Below are 8849 nucleotides of genomic sequence, written 5' to 3'. Positions count from 1 at the left end.
GTCAGACTTTTCATTTTTGAGATAACTTAGGAATGTAATACACTATCAAATAAATTAATAGATAGAGATTGAAAGATTAAGAGTAAATTAAAAAATTTTTAAAATAAATAAATAAATTTACTTGTACCCATCTTAAATTCCACTGTCATTTACCCCATAAGATAACTTTCTAGTTTTCTTCTCAAGATTGTATTGAAAATAACAAAATTAAGAATTCATGTGTCTTGACTCTGGACATAAGTGATTTTATGTTCAATGGTATTCAATAAAGGAATTAATGCTTAAGATTGGCATTTTAATTTGAAAATCAAAAGAATTTATTTATTAAAAATTTTATATTCATAAAAATAGATATATTCATGATCGACTAATTTATCATATTTATGATTTAATCCGAGTCAACTTGATTTTTTAAGGTTTGAGTCTAACTTAAAAATATTTTTATTTATTATTAAAATATATTTAACAGTAATTTTAATATTTTAATAAAAATATAAAATTAAATAAAATAATTAAACTCGAATATGAATTTAAATTTTTATTATGTCAGTTGATTAAATTTGGCTAGATCCAGTCCAATATGAGCATTACTAAAAAATTATATATATTAACTTTTATGAAAATGATAATATTAAGGTCTTAATTAAGTCTTAAGGAACCTATAATGAACCACCAATTATAAGGTGAGAGTAAAAAGTGGTGGAGGTGTATTTGTGAGCGTCAAAAAATAAAAAGAGATCTGAGACAGAAATGATCCGAGTTGGGAATAAGTCAATTGAAACAGGTTGATCCTTTTGTATCTGATAATGCCACCTTTTGGTGTTTTTGAGTCATTTGACTGGCTGTTGGGCCGTGTGCCAAATGTCCATTGAACATTCGTACCCTTTTTAGGTTCTGGGGACGTTTAATCATTCCCAATCTGATTGTGTCTAACGCTATAATAGGGACCCACTTGGAAGGTGAGTAGGATGTGTTACATCAATGATTTGTTGATGTAATAGAATCAGTTGCAGAGGATCCAAACGCAGGGGAACAACAGTAAGAAATGACTGGCAGTTTTTTTTTTTTTTTTTAATTAAGATGGAGCCGTGATATAATGCGTTGAGGATATTAAATACGATGGAAAAAATGTATTAAAATAAAATTTAAAATTTTAATAAAAATTACATATAATTAATAAAAATAAAAAAATATTTTTTATGTTAATAATATTAATAATATAATAATTTTAAAATTTTATACATATTTAATATAAAATAAATGTAACAAAAATATATGCATTATTATATTTATCATGTTATATATTATATAGTTTTTTATTGATAAATTTGATAATTTATGTCATCATATTATATTTTGTATTAAATATAATTTCATATATGACACAAATAATCTTAATATAAGTATGACACGAATATTTAAGTGACACAAATAATTAAAATATAAACATGATGCAAAAGTGATGTAAATTATTTTAGAATTGAAGTTGATTTGTTTTATAAAAAAAAAGATATCAATGAATTTTTATGAAGTTGTTTCATGAAATTCAACCAATTATTTTAATCATGGGATATTATCGAAAAATAAAAATCTGTTTAATATAATTATATACGAATAAAGATTAGACACAATTAACTATTTAAATAATATAACACGATACGATTAATACGATTATAAACAAATAATATGATCAGATATGATTAATTTATTTATTTAAATAAAAATATCATTTGAATTAATATTTATAAAAAAATAATTTAAAATTAAATATTTATAATCTATTTAACACTAAAATGATGTAATAAATATGATTATTAATTTATTTGTTAAATAAATTAAAATAATTTTTAAATTTTTTTATATTATGAATAATATTATATCTTAAGCATATCATTATTATTTAACATAAATACGATATAAATAATGTTATGTCTTAATTATGTTGACATTATTAAGATATAAAATACGATTATATTAAATTCATATATAATAATTTTCATATCTTTTTTATATTATATTTAAAATTATTAAGTCTAATTATTGGCTGAGATTGAACCATTGAATAAGTTCATTAAGAATTTGATTATATGCAATGAATCTAGTTTTTAATTTTCACCAAAAAAAAAAGAAAAAAAAGAATCTAGTTTTTATAGCATTAATACTCCAATAAAGTATAACTAGTAAGACAAATTCCAACCACTCCTTTTCCTCACATGGGGTCATATTCTGATGGTTGACATACAGGTTTGTTGTTGTATCTAGCTGTACAATTAGGGGCTATGTGGAAACGCGCAATTCATTTTTTCAAATGTTCAATTTTATTTTATGCATATTTTATTTATTAAGTTTTGAGTGAAAATGATGTTAATTTTAATTTACAGCTAGCCTTTTTGGACCCAAAATAAATATGTATTTATTAATTAAATTCTATTTTAATCATGCTATTTTTTTATACATTAAAAGACACAATTAAAAAATATAAAAATTACAAATATTAAAATTCAAATATAAACTTATCAAATACTAATTCTAAAAATAATTACATTAATCAATTAAGTTACACTTCAAACTGAATCATGCTATTATTTATAAAGATAAGCCAAAACAACTTTGCATTAATAGCTTAGGTATTAAAAAGCAAAGCAAACAGTCCTAACATGTTGGGTGGATAAGGACCAAAAATAGTAAAAAAAAAATTTTAAACCTTAACCTTTTAGAGGGAAAAGAATTCATTCTTTCACTTAATAATATCATAATCTTAGGCATGCGTATATGTTAATATCGACTTCAAGAAGATTCTTGCATTTTATGATTAAAAATAATAGAAATCAAGTTTAGATTGAACTTGCATGGTTAGGATGGCTTTTTATATTGTAATTGGGGAAGTTGGCTCTGATAATGCTTTAGTTGGAAAATGTCAATACATGAAATAAATTTGACTTTTGCAAATCCCATATTTCAAAGTGTTTTGTTTCATAGTATAATGGTCTTCTAAATGATGATGGTCATCTGAATATAGAAACGGAAGCAGAGGAATGAAGATGGAACGCGTATAAAATAGAAAAAGCGGCTGTGAGAAAGGATCCACCAAATCACCAAGAGAAAAAAAAAATTTATTTGACTTGGCTGTTAGGCTGAGGTGGCATTTCAGTTACTTAATTGAAACAAATTAAAGTTTAGTAATCAAATTGGAAATTAGTAAAAGTTTAGTGACCAACCGTATAATTTACTCTAGACATTATTAATAATTAATTATTGTTTTTTGAGATATATTTGAAACCAGTAATATAAATATAAAATTATTGACGAATTTATTGTTTTTGTTAACAAAAAAGGTATTTAGAAAAAAAATTTTATTTAAAATTTTTTATTTTTTAATTTTGAGTGTCCATGAGCTCATACTCTAAAACATGAATTTGCCTTTATATAGGAGGAGTTCATGGAAATATATTTAATCTGCCAAGGGAGTAAAGAATGATTGTTAGCTCAAAGTATTACGATATAAAATTGTTAAGCATCCAATTTAAAATCAATTAATAATAAGTAATGAAACCTAACTTGAATATAAGATTACAAAAAATTGAATAATTATTAGATGTAGAAAAATTTACTTTAACAAAAATTATGATAGGATAAGATAATATAATATTATAAATATAATTAGATTAAATAATATTATCCTAATTTGTGTTTAATGTGTGTAAATATTATGATAGAATAATTTATTTATTAATTAAAATTATTCTTACTCAAAGTTTATACGATTTAAATTATTAATATAATCTTTACGGATATAATAGGATATATAAATTTAATTTCATAGATTAAAAATAATCCTATCTACTTTTGAGAGAATTAAATCATTCTATATCAAGATTATGATAATTTTTTTTTATAATTCTATTTTTTTTTTAGATACAAATCAAACATAATATAATATAATTATTATTCTATGTTATCCATGATTTTATACACCAAACATGACCTACATTACTAGAGTTGCTTTCCATGGAAAGAGACAGAGAGTGGGAATTAGCCAGGCAGAAGCAGAGAAGATATTAAGACCTTTCTTGAGTCTTGACCACATTTACCATATGTTTAGCATCGAATCTATTTGCTATGACGACATTAGTTGGCCTAGGCCAAGGATTAATTAAACTTTACAAGGGCAAAGAAAAAATAATCAGGAATACATCGGTGGCTATATTCATGACAAGTAATTGAGAAAAACAAGTGTTGCAATACTGTAAGTTTTCTGGAACTTGTTATGCATGAATGTTTATGTCATAGAGCATGGATCAAAATTATCCAGATATTATGTCCTTTCATCCTTATTTTGAAATTAAGGAATCCAATTTCAACTTCAATTTTGGAAATAAATGCATAGGTTTAGAGGTATGGAATTAAGCCACATCAAGTAAAAGGAATAAAGAAACAAAATTAAGAAAGATCGAGCATGAACCTATACAAAGATCGAGCATGAACCTATACCCTGGATCTTTTTTAATGGAAGACGGTAGATTACCTGGAAATAAATGCCGTTCAAATAGATATACTAAACTTAAATTACATTAAATATTATATATATTCATTCACAGTTAATTGAGATAATTGATATTGTAGATTCGATTTATGGTTATTTATACTATTAAATATTACATATGAATATAAATTCAAAATATAAAATGACACGAAACACGAAATATATTTATTCACAATTAATTGAATTCATAAATGTTATATATTCATGAATAATTAAGTTCACAAATAATGGTTATGTATCTTAAAATTAAAAAAATAAAAACATTAATTAATAATAGTCTAAAAATGCATATCAAATAAGAAAACATTAATTAATTTATATCACATAAAAAAAAAATCTGTTCTATAGCCAACGAACAAAAGATCATCATTAAGCGATTTGACTACGAAAGTATCAGTATAATCAGGTCCAAAATGGGGCTTGGAGACTTGAATTCTTAAATGATTTTCTACCATGTTGAGCTTATAATTATATGAAATCACAGTAGGTATGAGAGCTACCATAAATGTTACCCTTATGCAAAATAGTATCAGAGATTCTATGCGTCCAACCAAAATCCCAATTAGTCCACCTCTCATCATCTGCTTTGCAGATGGATATTGTGGTTCGGCTTTCATCGTATGAATACCAAGGATGAAGGAGAAGAAATGCAGTCTGAACTTGAAGACACATTGATAGAAATAACTTCCACTTGTAATAACTCTGAACTTATAAATCGTCGGGTAATAAATTATTAGTAGCCAACTATTGCTACAACAGCAAATCCACTTTCCTTTGGCTTCAGGTTGGCTAATCTTTCGTTAAGATGTTAAATAAAATACAAGCATCATCGAATCCTATCAAACATAGAGGTAAATATTGAGATATACCTGTAGAGCAGTTGGCTGCCATGATTTACAAACAGCACCACAGCGAAGATTGTCGATTGGATCTTTTGTGCAATCAAAGATTCGCTAGAGGAGACCTTGCTGAAGACCAGACCAAGGTGACTGTGATGAAGCCATTGATAATATTTTATGTAATTGATGCGTGTAGATAAAGAAATTACCAAGAAAAACAAAATGATGAAAGAGAAGTTTTTTTTTTGTCTCAAAAAAATAAAGAATATTGGGATAATGACAAAATAGAAAAAGAAGGAGAATATTGGATTTTTTTTTTTGGGTACAAAGAATATTGAATTTTTGATTCATATGCCACACTTGCCTTTACATATCAGAACCATCACCAAAATTTGATTAACTGTCTAATAGATTTTTAACTCTATAATTGGTTCAGATTACTGGACTTGAAAACAGTAATCCACACCAAGTTACTGACCTGGTTAGAAAAGTTTCTCTTAAACCTGAGACAAAAATATAAAGTTTATTGTTTAATTTAACTGATTTATAGAATTATTTTTAAAAAATAATATTTAATAAATTTAAAATTTAAATCTCAATATTTGAAAATTTTTTCTCTGTTCCTAAGACATTACATCCTTAATTTGTTAAAAAAAAAAATTACTGAAAAAACCTTAACCCTACTTGTTACTCTTTAGTTCATATTGGTAGCTTGGAAAAAAATATCAGGGAAAGAAAATAAAATCTTGGATTCAATTTTTTTTGGTGCTTCGTAAAAGGAGAAACTGTGGAGGGAATTCAAGATGAGAAAAATATAAGAAAAAAATGTAAAATTAAAACTTTTTTCATGTAAACTCAAAATTTAACTCAATTAATTTAAATAATTATTATTAAAAAAATGACATCAATTAAGTTTAAATTTAAATCTCAATATTTATAATTCTTTCTTTTACCTCAACTTTTTTTATAAAAAAGATTCTCCCTATTTCTCTAAAAACACGTGAGGAAACACGAAGAGAAGGAAAGGAAAAAAGTATTCAGGTTACTCTCACCCTCTCAAAACGAGCAATGTACTCCTAGCTCCATCGAGAAGTCATGAGCTTTAACCATGATCAATCCATTAGAAACTTCCTGTATCCTCTTAATGACGAGCGAATTGACATCGTTCTTAGGCAAAATCATCACAAATTATTCCTCACCCTATTCACATGTATGTAATTTTTAAAATTACAAAGTAACTTTCTTTATCATTTAATTGGTTCATATCGAGTTAAGAACTAAAAAAGTTGATATTAAAAAGGATTAAGATGTGAATTCAAGATTTGATTCAATTAATTTATATAATCTCTTTTAAAAAATAATATACAATAAATTTAAAATTCAAATATTATTACATATAGTTTTTTCTTTTATCTCTAGATTGTGGCTTCTTTTTGTGAAAAAATAAAATAAAATAAAATGTGGACTTAAGCCACACCATGTAAAAAAAAAAGAAAGAAAAATAAAAGCAGCTAACTCAGGATTTTATTGATGGAAGGAAGCCAAACTCATAGAGAAGTACATCATTAAGAGAAGTAAAGGCTGAGAACTGCTCTAAATAGAAAAAGGAAAAATACCAATCACAAATATTTAGAAAAATATTAGAACTACTAACTAAGAAGTATCAAACTGACTTAGACATCCAGATTGAACCAAAGGGTTCTCTTATACTCACTCTTGGTAAAGATTTGACAAGGCAAAATCTCGAGAATTCTGGTTTCTAAGTCAAATACACAGTACTTCCTTTCCCAAAACCGAAAATGGTAGATGCAGTTAGCCTTAAACCACGTTTCGGAATTTCTAGCTTTTGCAAGGACGTGGTTGTCATTGAGGCATAAAAAGAGTGAACAGCCACCCAAATCATTCACTTCCCTGAATTCCTTAGTACAAACGTCAAACTCGAAAATTTTGAAAAATGCCCCATCAGGATATAAACTGCCATTAATACTACATCCAACGAGCCAAAGATCATCATTATGTGACTTTATGAAGAAAGGGTGAGTATAATAACTCTGCAATATCTCAGGGATTGAAACCATTGCTTCGATTTCCACTGATAATTACATGTAACCAAAGATTTTCTATGGTTGCTTTCACTAATGCTAGCATAAAGTTTATCCTTATACAGGATTGCATCACTAATTCTCCGGCACCTAATATTCCAATTACTCCATTTTTTTTCGCCTAGTTTACAGGATGATATTGTGCAAGGGATTTCATCTGATTCACTTCTCCGTCGAAGAAAAAAAACAATGGAAGCTGAATTTAAAGGACATTTTGGTAGTAATAATTTCCAAGTGAAGGGAACTCTGAAGTAATCAACGGGGGATAATTTTGCCGATGACGAAATTGGTATTGGAAGATCAATTTGAGATTTTGAGAATATATTTAAAAGTTTCAGCCTATCTGGGAAACGGATAAAATCCACCATGAGTAGCCAACTATTGCAAGAACCGATAATCCAATTTTGCGTAGCTTCAGATAGATAAATCTTTCGAGTTTCTTTTGTTAGAATGTTAAACACAACCCGAGTTTCACCCATACCTTTCCCATATTGAATCAAGCATAGAGGAAAGAATTTTCGAAATACCTGTAAAGCAGTTGGTAGCCATGATTTACAAACAGCACCACATCGAACAATGTCAATAGGATCTTTTGCAAAACCGAAGATTGACTCCAGGATATCTTGCGGAAGATCAGGCCAAGAAGACTGTGCAGCCATTGAAATTAATTAAATTATCAGAGTTACCTCCAAGAGTTAATTCCTGATAATAAATAGGGAATAAATTAAGGGACAAGAAAGGCTTGAAAGCCCTAACCCTAAATTAATAGTCTTCTCTTAGTAGGATTCTGTGCGCGTGTAAATTATTAAAAAAATAAAATAAAATAAAAGGAGTTGTAGGGTTCAGAAGATGATTAAATTTAATTTAAAAGTAATCTTTTAAAATTCTATTTAAAACATACGACCTTGTGATTTTTAAAAGGCCTTAATGAATACCATGTATTCTATGTAACACCAAATTATATTTTTTGTAAAAGAAAAATCACAAATTTGAAATAGAAAAAGAATTACAGGTTTAAAGTTTTGAATCTCAAATCCACTAAATGCCAACATTTAACGATAATTGCATAGATCAATTGAATTAAATCTTGAGTTCTCAAAATTATTCTCATTATTGAAATAGTTAAATCCACCAATCCTTTTAGTAAGCCTGCTAATTTGTGGCAATTATTGATATTGAAATAGTCAAGGCCACATCAATTTTCCCAAATCTCTTGGTAGCTTTTTAAAATTGCTACATGATTAGAGTGATAAAGTTGGCAAAAATGGTTATAAAACTTGGAAATTCTACCATTTCAATACCAGAGAGATCAAGGTATCTCAAGTCTTTAACTTACAAATTGAAGCTAAAAGAGGCTGCATCATA

Source organism: Durio zibethinus, chromosome 25, assembly GCF_047325235.1.
Source record: "Durio zibethinus cultivar Kanyao isolate XHJ-2024 chromosome 25, ASM4732523v1, whole genome shotgun sequence".
In the NCBI taxonomy this organism is placed as follows: Eukaryota; Viridiplantae; Streptophyta; class Magnoliopsida; order Malvales; family Malvaceae; genus Durio; species Durio zibethinus.
The sequence above is the reverse complement of the archived record's forward strand: the minus strand, read 5'-3'. Positions refer to the sequence as shown.